Source organism: Anguilla rostrata, chromosome 3, assembly GCF_018555375.3.
Source record: "Anguilla rostrata isolate EN2019 chromosome 3, ASM1855537v3, whole genome shotgun sequence".
NCBI lineage: Eukaryota > Metazoa > Chordata > Actinopteri > Anguilliformes > Anguillidae > Anguilla > Anguilla rostrata.
In genome coordinates, this window is record NC_057935.1 from 33,258,412 (window position 1) to 33,276,650 (window position 18,239).

The window sequence follows — 18,239 nt, forward strand, 5'->3', positions numbered from 1 at the left end:
CATGTCCTGCATACACATATGCCATCGGAAATTAGACAAATGCTTGTTGTACCATCAAGGGTGTACCATTGAGTAGACCGTGCGAGTGAATCCAGCACTCAACCATTATACAAACCATGCTGCTTTGGGTTCAATTCCTAGCAATGGCATTTTCTAAACAGCGACCTCCATCTCAAGCTCTCTGCTTTCCTCCATCTGAATTAAGTGAAAAAATTCCAATGGAGGCTGGACTGTCCAATACAAATATATAACAATTTTGAAGGAAATAAAAGTGACTGCAAAAGTGAACTGGGAATTAATGATGTCCTGCTTCAGCTCTACAATTTGCTTTCATTTGAAAAAGGGGACCACACATTTACATTCAGTGATATAACATATCTTCTTAGCAAATGTCCTTTCTAGGGAAAGACAAATTATTATTATTATTATTATTATTATTTTACATATAATACATTTTTTGGGTAACTGTTGAAGCAATTCAGGTCAACAGTCTAACTGAAAGGTGCAATGGCAGGGTGAAAAAAAGAATTTGACCCGCAGCCTCAGAAGAGCAAGTCCACTTTATTACCCAACACACTGCACTGGTGCCTCTGCATAATGGTTTAGAGTGCTGAACAACCCTGAAGTTTGATGACACAAATTTTCATATGAAGATTCAAGAATGCGCTTCCCCCATTTAACAACGTAGCTGGAGTTGTCCCTGCCCAAAAACAGCTGTTCAAACAGGCTACAAACATACATGTATGTTTGGTATTTGCTGTAATTTATGCCGTTAACTGTAAATGTATTTTCTCTTTTGTGCTGCCCAAAATGAAATGTCCCCTTTCTGCATCACTGCTGTAGGTAACTAGCAAAGACTAAAACAATTGTCTCCTTGCATTAAAATGAAAATCACATTTTGCAGTTGGACTTGCTGTTTGCTTTGAATGAGTCTTCGAGCGTGCCATTGCTCCTGCTAGCCTAGAGGAACACAGAGGGAACCCTGGAGATGTTCAAATGGCGGCCTGGCGTCATAGCTGCAGACGGCCTGCCGTTAGGGGCCTGGAAGCTGCATTTATTGTACAATTAGAGGCGGCCAGATCTACCTGTAATCATCCAAATACAGGTGTGTGCTGCTCTCTGGACAGGGGAAGTGACTCAGCGCATGTCAAACACGCAGGGCTTTGATGTCTGCATTGTTCCACACAGAGCCCTCAGGACACTGGCATGAGCATTAAAAGAGTGGAAGATTTATTGCATTTCACTCAGGTAAAAAAACCTTTCCTGTTAAAGACAGACGGTTTACAAGTCATGAATCACTTGATTTACGGGGCCTTGGTTGAAATGTTCGTCCTACAGCTGTCAAAATGGGAGTCAGACTTCTTTGATGGCTGGGAACATTTTTAAACAAACAGTCCTAGGTGAATAAGTTCCCTTTAAATTGAAAGCTGAAGAGACAGCCCCAGAAAAACAGACTCTGGTGGAGGTTCAAACACCAATTGCAAAAATGTACAGGGACAACTGGCTAAGGACGCCAAATGGGGTGACAGTATGGAATGAAGGTGATGAGGTGGCTCAATTTCTGGTGTGATGGGCACCACTGAATAAGGAGCTCAGGCCTCCACTCTCCTGTAAACGGTCATCTGAGAGGTCACAGGAGACAAGCACAAAGAAGACACCAAGGAGTCATTTATAAATGATAGCCATTTATGGGTAATACTGATTAATGGCAACACTATAACTGTCAAATATTCAGGCAATTCTGCTCCTGTTTATGGTCATAAAAGATTGATATTAACTGAACAGATATTCAGTTACATCCACTCTCAGTACTATTCTAGTGTGTAATATGAGGTTCAGTTGGCTTCGTACATGGATGTGATGACTATTATAGTGTGTAATATGAGGTTCAGTTAGCTTTGCACATGGGTGTGCTGACTATTCTAGTGTGTAATATGAGGTTCAGTTAGCTTTGCACATGGGTGTGCCGACTATTCTAGTGTGTAATATGAGGTTCAGTTAGCTTTGCACATGGGTGTACTGACTATTCTCGTGCGTAATATGAGGTTCAGTTGGCTTTGCACATGGCTGTGCTGACTATTCTAGTGTGTAATATGAGGTTCAGTTAGCTTTGCACATGGGTGTGCTGACTATTCTAGTGTATAATATGAGGTTCAGTTAGCTTTGCACATGGGTGTGCTGGTGAATAATGTTCTTTCTCTAGCCACACTCTTTTATGAACATGCATAACAGTTCAGCAAATGATCAATCTAAGCAATGGCACAGACAGAATTTTAAAGGTTAAACAAACAGATCTGAACATGAATCTGTTCAGTAAATACAATATCTCTGTTGCTTCCTTAAACAATCTCTCTAAAGTAGGTGGTTGGTGTCAACCATTGAGAGCTCATGATGCTCACCCCCTGCCAATCTGTTGATGAACCACTGAGAGGGAAATTAGTACTTGATGTGTACTCAGTCTCAGCTGTTACTGTAGTGTCACAGGCACCCAGTCACTGTGACTAAAGAGGACCTGACAAGTCAATAGTTGCTTTGTGGAAAGTATTTTTGGGCTGAGAGATTGTAATATAAACTTAGGTTAAATTACAAAAGTCATACAGACTGAATTTGAGCAACCGCACATGGGATATTTTGTACATGTTTAATGAATATTTGTTAAACCCCTGCAAAGATGTTTGGGAACACTGTGAAAGATCCTCAAATGCAGGAGAGAAACATTAGAGAGAGACAATGCTCAACAACATGACATTCAAAGGGCTCACTTATGATTTATTGGTCTAGCCCATGTGACATTAATTATTTCTTTGGCTTTCAGACTATGAATGTTTATTTTTTCAGTTTAAAGCCTTTTCCCTCTTTGATATCATATGGAAATGAGAAATTTTTAATGGAAAATGGAAACCATGTGCTCCTAAGTGCTTAATGAAGTGCAGGGATTGGGGGCTGGTGTTGTTTTGTGTCTGAGCAGGTTGGGTGCCACCCCCGGGCAGGTCCTGCTGAATGGAGCCTAACTTTGATTTGTCTGTGGGCTCATTAAACCCGCGTCAGCAGGCCTCTCTCCACTGTGCTGTGGCCAAGATACTGCCTTCCACAGTGAGGCAAGAAAAAGAGCATTACGCACTAAAACACTACACAGTACCAGCGTAGCAGCCAACTTGTGGGTGTCAGTACTCACTGTCCCAGCACAAGAGTGTGCAAACTCAATTTCACAACAAATTCTGAATGGTACGCAAATTCCATTTTCCAGGCTTGGATGTGAAAAGAATTTGATATGCTGATATTAATCTGGTCACAATACACTCACCATTCAGTGTTCTTTCTGAGGTAGTCTCTTAGAGGCTGGTGAAGCAAAACATTTTGATGTCAAATATTTGTACAACATGACAATCTGAAGAAAGGGACAAATAAACAGAAGACAACACTTTAGAAAAACAGCATTAAAGAGACAATCTTTACAAAATTTACTTTGTAGGCGAAAGAACGGAGCAAGACTACATCAAATTAAGATCCAGGCTTCGCACTGCAGGGCGCATCTATAAAGCTTTCAGATCTGTATCAGTCGGGACAGATGTCATTAGTTTGTTAAAAAAAACTAATATGGGAATACTGCAAAATGAGAGCAACATGCACTTAAAATGATGATTTGCATAAGAGAACATTTTAAAAAATCAGGAGTCAGACTTTCAGCCCAAATGATAAGGCTCATTAATAAATCTGAGTGTGACATCAAAGCCCTACCTCCTTGTCGTTCCAGTCGTGACAGCAGTGGACATGTTTCCTTTTATCCGCTACCCAGTTCTCGATTTTGCACATTATGCCCTGTTCGGGATTAAAAGGGAATGGAAAAGAAGTCATTAGAGGAGTTGAAAAAATAATATAAACCCAGCAGGATGCTGGGTAATTATTTCCTAAATGCGTGGCATCCTGACGCCAAAATGAACAATGCAGGCTCATATTCAGATGGGAGAGGCAGAATTTTGACAAGGACAGCTTGCACAAAGGACCTTCTCTCCCCCCCTGCCTTTCTTTAAAAATCAGAAGTGAAGGTCTTTCAGGGGAACATGATTCTAAACGACCGTCATAAACAGTGTGGATTCATTAGGGCAGTCTTAATAAAAACAGTGCCAAGGAGCTAAGAAATTTGCAGATTAATGAGGGGAAGTTCACTCAAACCACCAACTAGCTTTTTCTACCTTTCTCTCTATCCTTCTCTCAACCTTTCTCCTTTCTATCTATCCAGCAAAACAAGATGTTTAATTTGCAGAAGCCAGATAGTAATTAAGTCCTGCAACCCCAGGAGAAAATATTGGGCTTTCGCAACACTGTGTGCTGTGTTCATTATTTCAGCTGTTGTGGGTTAAGACCACAGGCAGCATTGTCATACCATTAAGGTATTCATGGTGGAGGGGGGATGGGGAAGGGCAGGAGTTATAAAATTTCTAATAAAGAAATTTCACCCATCCAGGCTCAGCCAGAAAAAGGCATGATGTGTTCTCTCCCCCGCCCCCCCCCCACCCCATCAGCGCTCCACCTCCTCCTTCATGAAGAACCTCTGGCCATCCACCCCTCCATCCCACACCGACAGTCTCCCTCAACCTCCTCTCCCTCCCCAATCCCTGCCGCCAGTTCACAATCGCACCCTCGTTAATACAGGAGAGGGAGAAAAGGCTGGCAAAGCCTCAATTGCACAATGGCGGAGGGAGCTTTCAGCCACTGACCCCCCAGCTGGGTGCGCTCTCCCTTGGCGCATCTCTCTCTGCAGGAATTCTAAAGGCCTTTTAGGCAGCCGGGAGCAGACAAGGGCGCAGGAAGAGCCCTGAATCTTCACAGCCCGAATCTTCACAGAAAGATTAATCATCTGTGAAATGGAAACGGCAAACGGCAAGTGACACGGGTTGAACCCTTTCCAGGTTCCCCTCATCAGCTCCTGGCCAGCACAGGAGACCCGTGTGGCGGGGCAGCGGGGGGGTTTGGAGGCTCTCCTCCAGCGGGCAGGTGTTAATAAAAGGCCTGCAGGTCCTGCAGGGGTCAAACACATTCTCCTGCCACAGAGGGGGGAAGCTTTCAGTGGATGTTGGTCCTTATAGCCATTGCTAAATTTCATCTGAGCACACATCTTGCAGACATGGACCCTGACATGTGTTGTCATAATAAACCAAAATTTATGACTGACAGAGATTTTTTGGACTTCCACAACAAGCATACTGCAATAAGAAACAAAAAAGACAAGCAGCTTTGGAACAGGCAATATATCATGGTCAAGGGTACAAGCAATCTCCCCAATGGAGGAATCAAACCTACACCCTTGGAGATACCAGTGCCATGAGAATTACATTGGTGCTAAATATGTATGTGAAATTCCAACTGGAACAACTTAGACTGATAGGTATAGCAGTTTCAATCCCCCAGTAATATTTGGAAACAGTACAAGGTAGGTTAAAAAGTGCCTGATTAAAAATCTTATAAATTTCAGAGGAAAGGTTCAAATTTATAATGTTTGACAACCAATATAAAATGTTAGGTGGTAACAGAGAAGAAAGGAGATCAAGTTTTCGGTCATCCTACTGCGCTGTTATTTGTGTATATTGAAGAAGTCATTTCATTTAGATTAGACAAGTTCAATTCTCAGGAGACTAAAAAGGGGGGAGGAGATCCCATGTACACACAAACAGATTTTTAATCACATAACATGAACATAAAGGATGCTCTCCATGACAACCCCTTTGTCTCATGGTTTTATTTTCTATTGAATGTGTTGAGCACGTCAAACACAAAAATTGGGTACTTCTGAAATGCAATACCCCCCCCCCCCCCCCCACACACAAAAAAATAGTTCACTCCTTCTGACGAGCCATTCTTTAGACCTTGAAAAGGCTTCCCTTGGCACAGCACATACGACCTTTGACAAGTAATGTAGATCATTTTTATTCATTGCCTGAAATTGTCAGCAATTATGTGCGTCAGCGACCACCTGCCTGGTCTGAAAGGCTCTGCGGCAGCCTGGCTTGGCAGACATGGAAGGGGGATTTCGCAAAAGAGGACTGGGCCAGGTCAATCCAGCAGGTGAAAAAGCCTGGTTAGTTAGTTTAATGAATGGTCAGAACCTATGTATGTAGGGGGACACTTGGATAGTGCAACTGGACACTTGGATAGTGCTGAACGGCCAGATTACCTCACTTAACACATCACTCTATGATAGGGTCAGAATCAGATTTGGCTTGATTGTCAGTACATCACGTCAGTCGTAGAAAACTTAGGATTTATTTTATTGTAAAGAATTTGGTTTAAAAAAAAAATTTTTTTTAAAAGATTAAAAACCACATTACAACAGCAAAATAGGTATTTTTTCACAAAGTTTGGAATTTTGTCTATGGTACTTTAAACGTTCACTCTCAACATATGGGCCAAATCTTTCCTTTTGAAAAAAAAAATAGGCCGTAAATTTGTCAGTTTGAGAACAACATTAAATCAACAAAATAAGATAAATTTACTATGGGAAAATAGACGTGTTCATTCTAGGTGACAGAGCACCAAAATAATGAGCATGTCTTTTTGGGAAGAAACCTTTGCATTCAGTGAAAAAAGAATGAGCAGAAAGTCCAAAGGAGAGATCTGGCTTAATATCAGTGTATTATATATTCCCCATATCACAGCGAAGAAGAGAGAATGTACTGTCAAAATACAATCCAAACATTTATGCCATTAACAGGATGTGGGATTGTGGGTCTGTGGTGTTTTGCATTACTAAATTCACAGTGGGAAAAAGAGAGAGAGAGAGAGAGAGAGAGAGGAGCAAGCGAGAGCTGTGCAATGATTTGAGTATTACTTCAGATGAATAAAAGCTTGTGGAAGCACTTTCATTAGCCCAGCACTGTGACCTGGGGTTAGCAGCTGAATAACTAACTCTCTATTAATGATTTCTACCGCAGCAAACCCCTGACCCTTTATCACTTTAAATCGCAGAAAAAGAAAAAAAACAGAGTAGGGTGGGGGCAGGAGGAGGAGAGAAATCGAGTGAAAAAAGACTGTCAAAAAATACAGACATTTCACATTCCAGGCAGGCTGGAAGGGTTATCGTTTCTGCTGTGGTGGGAGGGTAACACGAGAGGAGGCTTGCTGGGGTATGGACTTACGTATTTTGGCTTAAGCTCAACACATCACTCCCCCATCGCAGTCGTCTCCAGCTTGTCGACCAGAGACCCGATTACACCCTCATCCTTCAAGCAGAGCTCCTGACGTCGCTTCCCTCCACATGAATGTTATCCTCTTCCTGAAATGCACCTGAGGGTGTGGCAGAGACCAGCACCATCACAGTTTCACATCTGCATTGCATCTTGAAGAGTCTGGCTGTTTAACATTAGACATGATTCATAAGAACCCATCAGTAAATATCTATGTGTGTACATAATTTTAGGAATTGACACAGTCAAACATGAATATTTCAATGTAAAAATAAGAAAGAAATGAGAATAGTATCAATATCAGTCAATAACTATTTTTGCAATTAATGCTCAAAGACAGAATTTGCTGAGCTTCACAGATTGGAGTTTATGGGCTGACGAACATGGCCTAGTGCACTGATATTGCTATGCATTTTCTCCCACATCTAACCCACGGGGGGAAATATTGGGCTTTTGCAGCACAGTTTAATTTAAAAAATGTCTTTTTCCTATACTTCCCAAAATCACAGATTTAAGACAAAAAGAATGCAAGCTGTTGTTGAAACCATGCTCTTATGTGTTTTCCAACAATTATTAAGTATTTTAATGATGGACAAAATATTTTAATTCAATAAGTATTTTAGACTCTAAAGGTTTCAAGTTTTTAGCGAAAGGTTTAAATTTCTCAAGTTTTAGAAATGTACTAAATATAATAAATATTTTATTAAATATATAGAACATTTTGCTAAATATTTAGCTAAATGTATGAAATGTTTGGCAAATGTTTCATACACTTAACAGATAATTCTCACATGTTCCTATTCACAAATGTGTGAAACTGATGTCAATGAGCTCTGTCTATCAAGCACACATCAGAGAATGATGAAATTTTGGCTTTCAGCTATGAAGCATCGTCCTTTGTGTGCACTGTGCAGATGTGGAGCATACCTACCACCAAAAAACAGAGAAAGCAACATCATTTGAATTACATGTAAAACAGCATCCCAAGCAGTTCACCATGTGAAAACGTGGATACACAGTATCAACCTAAAAAGGATTGAAATGAGGATGAGATAAGCCAGGCAGCTAGCTGGCATGTGATGGTGTGGCCAATGTGCAGACATTTTTCAAAGTCACAAATATATATATATCTGGACTTTAAAAATATTCAAAATAATTTTCTAATCATACAGCAAGTGCTGTTTAATAAATTATGCATTCTCATTTATAACTTTGTGATTCAGTGGCTTGTCAAGTTAAGTAGTCAACTCTCAAAATGAAGACCAGGGTTCATTTCACATTCTCCTCAGTGGTGTTGTTACATTGGAGGACATGTCACTGACCAATCCATTTGCACTGGGAATCAAATGCATTGTTTTTTACATCACATTTTAAATAACATAGGGCAGCAGCATAGTATAATAGGTAAGGAGCTGGCCTTGCAACCTAAAGGTCACAGGTTCGATTCCCAAGTCTGACACTGCCGTTGTACCCTTGAGCAAGGTACTTAACCTGCATTGCTTTGGTATATATCCAGCTATATAAATGGAAATGCTATGTATGTTGTGTAGGTCATTCTGAGGCCTCTGCTGAATGCCTGTAATGTAATTTTAATAGAAAGTAATGCATCCACCGACAATGTAAACATTTGATTCCAGGTGTAACTGGACATTTCTGTTAGAACTTCACATCTCTAAAATGCTGATGTTATGGTGCTAGCTATCATTGACATCTACACAGTAAGAGAGATTAATATATGCCAATCATTATCTAAAAGTACATTTTCTGCCTCAGTCAATAATTTATATTCCATAGGTGGCACTCATTTATGTAAGTTTCACAATTTTATTAAGCTGGTAACATTTCCAATATTTAGTAAATGTGTGAACCAAATACTCCCTAATAAATGTATGCAATATTTATTTAAATTTAATAAATATGCATATGTAAATAAGTATGCAATATTTATGCAAGCATTTTTGGAAAATTCGAAAACTTACCCACTTTACAATCATAGTTGCGGAGTTATGAAACATTTAAGTATGGCATTACAATATTTATTATTACTTAATTTAAAAAATAATAATAAAAACATCCCACCAATTAAAAGCCTCCCTTCCTTCATAATTGACACTGTGGCCAATTATGTGAGATCAAGTGGAGCTCCTGACCACACTCAGTAATGGCATTTTGCATATTAACCATGTATTTAGCTAGATATTAACTGTAGCAGTTTGGGATAAGTACCTTTCCCAAGACTGCAGCAGAAGCCTTGAATGTACAAACTTTTATATGACTTAGAACTGATTCTTATCATTACTGCAACAATTTGATTTTCTAATTTTCCATTATTTGATTAGGTCTGCCTTCAGTTCTCTGTTTTCTCAATTATTTGCTTTTCACATATTTCCCTTTGTGTACAACCAACTTTAATGAACTCTGTTGCCACTACATGTTTAGCACAGTGCATTCTTAATATTGACTGTTGTGTTTAAAGGGAGAGTACAGCTTTCAAAATGTTTCCTGAATGTAATTAACAGTTACATATTGTACCCATTAGGGATATTAGGAAGTACACAAAAAGGTTTAAAGATGCTGTCTTGCACTGTATGCAAACTCTGCCTGGAATTACAACACGAGAAACCAAGACAAAACACCACAATGTGAATAACCATAACTGATCAGGAGTTTTTGTTTATTTTTGTCTCACAATTGATTCCCAGGACACAATCTCAGTAGAAGCTGGTTACTTTTCATTGCCAAATATCAAGCACTGTTTTAATGACATAAGTAGGCTAATACATTGTAAACACAACAGTAAAATTGCCAGTCAATTTTGCATTTATTTTTATAGTTGTGTTTTCTTGTTCATAATGGACCATTATTTCCATAAAATGAATGGTTTGAGTCTTTTGCCAATTTTACTACCGCAATATTTGAATGTGGTAAAACACATCTTTTATATTTATATTGCTGCCATCACAAAGAGGAAAGAGAAAAGACAACAACTATTTGTCTTCACGCCAAAATGGGATTCAGCATGCCTTGGGGGCCTGGTTTTCATTGTATTCATAGTACAGTCCCACTATCAGTGCAGAAACCTACATAACATTGAAACCATATTTACAGGAAATATGCCCACAGACTAAATTATGAGGCGTGACTCCATCTTAAATGAGATTTTAAAATAAATAAATAAATAAATAAATAAATAAATAAATAAATAAAGCTAGGTGGAAATCAGGGGCCTTCCCTCTCCAAATCAATCTGCTTTGTTGCAGTGGTCCTGATGGTGATTAGATAATGAAGCACTTAGCCACACAATTTACCCAGCGACTTGTTTCCTGCTCCTAATTCCAGGGTTGGAGTTTGGGGGCCCTGAGGGCGAGGTACTTTTGTCACATGTGAGTGATGGCCATTACGACCAGCCATCACACTGGCCAATGCTATAAGCACACCATTATCAAATATCCCCAAGAAGTTAGGGCCATCACATCAGACTGTCAACAGGGGTTTGACTGTCATCTTTCCAGGGCTCTCAGGTGGTCCTCTTGAAAGACCTTGTTGTTAGATAATTGTATGCACCTTTAGTATTCATTTGCCATGGGTAAAACACCAATGTGTTTAAAAAAAAAATAGAATAAGTGCTTTGTGGCACAGGGTCAAGCTCATTTCCATGGAATTCAATTCCAAGTTTCTCTTTGAAGTCTGGACGGGAGATACAAGTGATAGATGCACCTGGCATGGTGTCACTCCATGACCTTCTAGAGGCCCTGTGAGAATGGGACGGCTTCCGAATGAATCACATGACTCCCATCAACTTTTGCACTGTAATTCATGTACTCGTTTTGCAACTGGCAATTTACCTTTGTTTCTAATTTAGTGAGTGAGAAAAAAAATCACCAAAAACCATTGCAAAAGAATGTGGTATCTTATCGGTTCTAGAGACAGGGATGTTGTTTTTGGTGCAATAGTGGATTTATCGTATATTGTCTCTGTTACTCAGTGGAATCTGCATGTTCTCGGCTTGGCTCTTGGTGACACCCTATTGTTAGCTTAACAGAAAGAATTGTAGGCGTGCTCAGTGCATACCCCCATAGAGAGACTGTAATCACCCCACATAGTCAAAGTCCAACCCCGCCTTGCTATTGAACTATGTTGTTCGCCACTGCCTGCTTCACACAGAGGGGCCCTCATCTCCCTAAACTAAAGGAGGGACTCCCCCACCTAAACTGCCTCAAGACACCCATTTCCCCTCCAAATCAGTGAATCCCCTACTCCCAGCCTCCTCTCCGCCTTCACCACCAGATTGAAAACCACAGGAGGGTATGGAGGGGGGCTGATGTGTTTCAGCATGTATAAATCTTTCCACAGCCAAAGGATTAGGTTTTTTGTTCTTTTCATTTGTATTATTGTTATGATAATAAAAAATTCCTTTGTTTAAGAGGGTGACAAAATTGACAGTTATTTAAAGTACACATCTCTAATGTGGCACTGATTAGATTTTAGCTTGACTTATTTCTAATGCTAACAGGACTTTTCTAACCATGTGAAATGTAACTTCTTTAAGTTGCTTCAGCTGAAGGCATTTGCTAAATGTCTAAACTCTAAATTGCAAAACTGTTTCATGCAAGAACTGTATTTTTGATAAAGACACACAAATGAAACATTGCACACAGTCCCAAAAATAAACTTGAGTGAAAAATAAACACACAAATAGTTCTGAATTAAAATCATGCAACCATAAATCATGAAATGAAACTCAATCAAAATAATGTACTCGCACGTATATAATTAAACTTTTTTATCTTTAAAAAGCAGAAAAGTCTACTAGATGATTAAGGGAAGGTTAATTTAAAAAATGTGTTAATCCTTTTTTTGTGGGGGAAGAATTTCTGTGGTTTTCAAGGGCCAGGGTGGTCACATTCATTATGAGGTACCATGGGGAGAGATTTTCTAAGCATTACTGTGGCCAAATAAAAATATGGAGCATCACTCCATGTTCATATTTACTACACTGGTCAACATGCATTTAGTAATGTAGATTCAATGTGAAAATAGCAACAACTGCAGAATTTTACAGCTGAACATAATTTTTTTAATTTAATATTTTCAATGTATATAGTAAAAAGGGAACAGAACAAATGTGGGGAAAAGTAAAAGCACAAGTCATAATGCAAATGTGTTTTTGGGAGTGACAACAGTGTAAAATCTGGTATAGTTTGTTTTTCTTTAATAAAGATTTAGGCTTATTTACATTTAATACCCAGTAATTCTTATGATTCACAGTTGAAAATTACAAATGAAGTTTAGCAGATGCACTTTGGTGTAAGCTGTCATATGGCAGTTCTTCCTCTGGGAAAACTGAACTTACCCAATTACTCTCTGGCTAATCAGCCTGTTTTGGGTCCTCTTCTCTTTCAGTGGTACTTCACAGTATAAACAGTTCACTTACAAGACACAGAAAGGGGCTAATCAGTGGAATTATTGTTTTGCTGCTCCAATTTACTGGCACCGAGTTCTGCACTGATTGGAATGAAAATTTTCTATTGTGTGTTGCGTTCATGTTTGAACTGTGATCGAAAATGATACGAAGTAAAATATATGAAAGACCAGTTTTGAAAAAGCAAAAAAGATATAGAATTTTAAAAATGGCGTATGGGGGGACAATTGGAAGAATAATACAATGAGCCAAAATTTATCTCCACGTTATGATTGGGCAGAAGAAAGCCAGGGAGTAATGTTTTTGCAAGGACATTGGCAATACTCTCAGCCTTGTTTACCAATGAAGTTAGCAAGCACATGCACTAGTGCACGTCAATAAGAGGCATGTACAAAACAGGTTTGGACGCACAGTGGATGGTTGTGATTTCACCTGGAAGGTAGAAAATAATCATTCTGCTCAACAACTAAATGCTTCATGGTCTAAATAATAGAAATACTACTGACAACATAGGCAATTTAAATTGAATTGTATCTTGACTTTGATTTCATGATCTAGAATGAAAAACTAAAATGAATTGAATGGGAGCCAAATTAAACTGAACTGAATCGTATTGAATCTGTGCAGAATCAAATCAATTCATACCGGATCATTGGATTTGGAAGTGTACCTTTCCTGTATTGTATCTTAGAATCAAGACACACATCAGATCTTGGGAGGGAAATACTAATGCCTGTAGAATTAAATCCAAAATTTAAGACGTACAGCTTCTGTGGTGATTGGCAAACACAATAGGAAATATTTGCTAAAGAAATATTAAAATCCATATCTGTGCTGAGAGTGCAATATGGTATAATGGCTTTCATTAGATGTTCCACATAGAAGTTGAGCATGACTGCACTTTTGCTAGCGACACTATTCTCATTTTAATCTGTAGTCAGTGGGGCCCCCAAAAGGGAGAATATACTCACAGGTGTACTTTATGCATTTATACATATTGCATCTGCAGGACAGCGGTAAAACATGAGGAAAGGTTTTACCTGCACTGGGTCTTTATCGGGACCCACTAATACTTCTTTCCTTCATTGCACACAGAAAAATTGAAAACATACAATAAGCCTGAAATAACATATTTAAAAACACAGAAGAATTGTCATTGGTAATGCAGATGAGTGTTGGTGGAAGAATATGTCCACCGCATGCCACAGTTTGACTGCATCAGACTAATCCTTCAACAAACCCAGGTGGGAGTGTCTACAAATACAGATCTCTCTTTTCACACACACTCGCTCACTTGCGCACTTGGTGCCCACAGGCCTCCAGCTTTCTCTTATTAATCGCACAGTACCATTAAAATAAGAATAAGCCATGGCGTTTTCGTCACGTTTTGGAGCAGCTGATCACCAGCCCATCAGTGTTTCACTGACAGTGTCTTTTTTCTTCTTCTCTGGGCTCAACATTCCAAAGTAATTAGCTTTAATTTCACCCAATTTAACCCATGCTTCTCACCAGCTCCATTCAGATTTAATAGTGGCATTCTCTATGCACAAGGACAAAAAAGAAGAGGAACCGAGAAAAAAAGAAAGAAGGGATGTAAAGGGGGGATCTCCACAATTAGGCCTTTAACAACAGGGTCTGGGCTGGTTTCCCTTAAGACAAGCACTTATGAGACTGCAACGCCACACAAAGCCACAAGGAAGACAGTATAAACTAAATAAATACACAATTATATAAGAAAAGGATATTAACACCCATGGATCTGAGTCTGTCTTAGCAACTAATCTTTTAGCTCTACATTCTGGTTACTGTACATGTTGTGAGGGACCATGTGCAGGTGTGCATTTCTCTGCCAAACAAAGGCTTTCATCTTCAGGGGACTGAACTTTATTTGAGGGTGAACGCACTCTGAACACTCCCCCTCCCTTGAGATTGCCTAACCCATGCCTCACAGTACGAGCCTGAGTCGTTACATAGGTGTGCCTCTATGTTTGACACATTTCACAGTTTCTCGTCCAGCCTTGGCTTGGGGACGTTCTCACCACTCCTCAGCACACAGTAGGGGACAGGATTGGTTGGGCTCTGTGTTATGGAATGAAGATAGCTTTACAGTGTGTTTACAACCTAGCTTTGCTCGGCATTATGGGATGCCACCTAAGAACAAAAAGGCTAGCTACAGGCAGTCTGAGAGCAAATTAATGCTGAGATCCAGCTCTGAGGGGACTGGCTAGTGGCAAAACAAAGATATTTCATTCATTTGTGGTGGTTCTCTTACAAGCTTCTCTTTATTGAGTGGTACTGCGTTGTTTACAAAACTCAATGACAACATACAAATCAATTTCAATAGATGTCTGTTTGCCGTTGTTGCTGCTCTGGGCTTTCTGAAGACTGGTTTATATGCCAGGCCCCAAACACATATACATACTCGCACTCATACACACACCCTGTGGCACTTGGGGGAAAAAATGATAATAAGTTTTATTTATATAGTGCCTTTCTCAGACCCAAGGCTGCTTTACAAAAACATAAAAACAGGTGATAGGCATAGATATACAGAGCCTTCGGAAAATATTCAGACCCGTCCACTTTTTCCACATTTTGTTACATTACAGCCTTATTCTAAAATTGATTCAATTCATTTTTATTCTCATCACTCTACACACAATACCCCATAATGACAAAGTGACAATGAGTTTTTAGAAATCTTTGCAAATTTATTAAAAATAAAAAACTGAATTATCACATTTACCCATTTACATTCAGACTTTGCTATGACACTCAAAATTGAGCTCAGGTGCATTCTGTTTCCATTGATCATACTTGAGATGTTTCTACAACTTGATTGAAGTCAACCTGTGGTAAACTCAATTGATTGGACATGATTTGGAAAGGCACAAACCTGTCTATGCATGCCATGAGGTCAAAGGAAATGCCTGTAGACCTCCGAGACAAGATTGTGTTGAGGTACAGATCTGGGGAAGGTTACAAAAAAATGTCTGCAGAATTGAAGCTGCAGAGTTCCTCTGTGGAGATCGGTGAACCTTCCAGATGGACCACCATTTCTGCAGCACTCCACCAATCACGCCTTTATGGTAGAGTGGCCAAACAGAAGCCACTACTCAGTAAAAGGCACATGACAGCCTGCTTGGAGTTTGCCAAAAGGCACCTTAAAAGACTCTCAGACCATGAGAAACAAGATTCTCTGGTCTGGTGAAACCAAAATTGAACTCCTTGGCCACAATGCCAAGTGTCACATCTAGAGGAAACCAGGCACTGCTCATCACCTGGCCAATACCATCCCTACAGGGAAGCATGGTTGTGGCAACATCATGCTGCGGGGATTTTTTCAGCAGCAGGAACTGGGAGACTAGTCAGGATCGAGGGAAAAATGAACAGAGAAAAGTACAGAGAGATCCTTGATGAAAACCTGTTCCAGAGCGCTCAGGACCTCAGACTGGGGCGAAGGTTCACCTTCCAACAGGACAATGACCCTAAGAACACAGCCAAGACAATGCAGGAGTGGCTTCGGGACAAGTTTGTGAATGTCCTTGAGTGGCCCAGCCAGAGCCTGAACTTGAACCCAATCAAACAACTCGGGAGAAACCTGAAAATAGCTGTGCAGCAACGCTCCCCATCCAACCTGACAGAGCTTGAGAGGATCTGCAGAGAAGAATGGGAGAAATACCCAAAATACAGGTGTGCCAAGCTTGTAGCGTCATACCCAAGAAGACTTGAGGCTGTAATCCCTGCCAAAGGTGCCTCATCAAAGTATTTAGTAAACGGTCTGAATACTTATGTAAATGTTATATTTCAGTTTTTTAATTTTAACAAATTTGCAAGAATTTCTAAAAACCTGTTTTTACTTTGTCATTATGGGGTATTGTGTGCCGCTGCCTGACTCATCTACAACCTTCCCAAATTCTCCCACGTCACTCCTCTACTGCGATCACGGCTACCGGTCACTGCCAGGATCCGGTTCAAAGCCCTGACCCTGGTCTACACTGCAGCCAACAGGACAGCCCCTATCTACTTGCAGGACATGATTCAATCCTATATGCCTGCTCGACCACTCCGCTCTGCAGCAGCAGGGCGCCTTGTACCCCCTCCCACCCGAGCAAAGGGATCACAGAGCTTCTCCACCCTAGCTCCCCAGTGGTGGAGCGAACTCCCTGTCCCTCTTCAAACCTCTCCCTCACTACCCATCTTCCGCCATGGTCTGAAGACTCATCTCTTCAGACTATACCTGGACTAACTACCACCACTCTGTATATTTAATTCTAAATTCACCCCCCCCCCCCCCCCTTTCATGACACACGGTACATGTTCCCCCATCCCAGCACTCTTTGGTAATTTGTATTTGTCCTAATACTGTAGCTTGTTCTTCTGCCTAGATGGCTTTGCAGAGGTTAGGTCAGAATAGTGTTCACTGTGTGAACTAAACTGTGTTCCTGGCTAGAAATAGCTATACAAAATAAGTATTGTATCTTATTGAACCTGTGTTTTGTAGTTGTCCATGACCATGAAATGCACTTTTTGTATGTCGCTTTGGATAAAAGCGTCTGCCAAATAAATGTAATGTAATGTAATGTGTGTAGATTGATGAGAATAAAAATGAATTAAATCCTTTTTATAATAAGACTGTAACGTAACAAAATGTGGAAAAAGTAAAGGGGTCTGAATACTTTCCGAAGGCACTATATGGAGAATTTAAAAAACATTAAAGCTAAGAAGAAAACAAAAGAAAGACTGGTAAAATAAGGTACATGTACAGACAATAAGATGACATGGTATCATAAAACAGCAAAACACAAAAGAGATAAGATGCAGAAGGAGGATTATGTGTGAGAAGATGGTTAGGAAAGGGTATGAGTATGGTAGCACTGGAGGAAGTGGTATGTTTTCACTTTGGTTCAGAAGGAGGAAAGACCAATGCATTCATGGAGGTGTTGTGGTAAGGTGTTCCAAAGTCAGGGGGCAGAGGCACGAAATGATCTAGTTCCCATGCTAAACAGTCATGTGTGTGGAATGGAGAGTAAACCGGTGCCAGAGAATTTGAGTGAACGGGTTGGTGTGTAGAGAGGTAGTTCAGAGAGGTAGGAAGGGCTAGTTCATTTAGTGCTTTTTATGTAATGATAAGGAGTTTGAATTGAATATGGGCAGATATGGGAAGCCAGTGTTGCTGGAGAAAAACAGAGGTAATAAGAGAGGATTTCCTTGTATAAGTAAGTAGGTGGGCTGCCAAATTTTGGATATATTGAAGTTTATTACAGGATCGGACAGGGATACGTGTAACAGTGAGTTACAGTAATCCAGACAGGAAGTAATGAATGAATGAACTAGAGATTCGGCATTGTGCAGACTGAGGTGAAGTGGAGACTGGAAATGTTGTGTAGGTGGAAGAACGCCGCTGTGGTTATGGAGTTAATGTGTGTCTGAAAGGACAGTGTGGGGTCGAAATTAACTTTAAGGTTATGAACTGCAACAGAGGGGACAGCTGTGATGGAGATAGTACTAAGAAGGAACAGAATAACAATGAAAAGACCACCACCCTTAGAATGCAGTATGGGCTTAGTAAAAAAAAAAAATTGTAGCCTTAAGGATAGAGCATGTTTGAGTTTACAGGGCCTACAGTCAACAGG

The 18,239-nt window shown here is 40.1% G+C and overlaps 1 long non-coding RNA gene across 2 annotated transcripts in view; it reads right to left on the reverse strand.

Annotated features, from left to right (window-relative positions):
* Positions 1-18,239, reverse strand: part of LOC135250672 (uncharacterized) — a 67,144-nt gene that overhangs the window by 19,697 nt on the left and 29,208 nt on the right. Inside the window, exons 4-6 of one of the 2 annotated variants that reach the window (XR_010328980.1) lie at positions 7,134-7,281; positions 3,739-3,819; positions 3,305-3,339 (exon numbers count right to left, since the gene is read on the reverse strand). This is a non-coding gene — a long non-coding RNA (uncharacterized LOC135250672). Of the gene's footprint in view, positions 1-3,304; positions 3,389-3,738; positions 3,820-7,133; positions 7,282-18,239 lie in introns of both variants that reach the window. The other variant, XR_010328981.1, reaches the window with a different exon arrangement.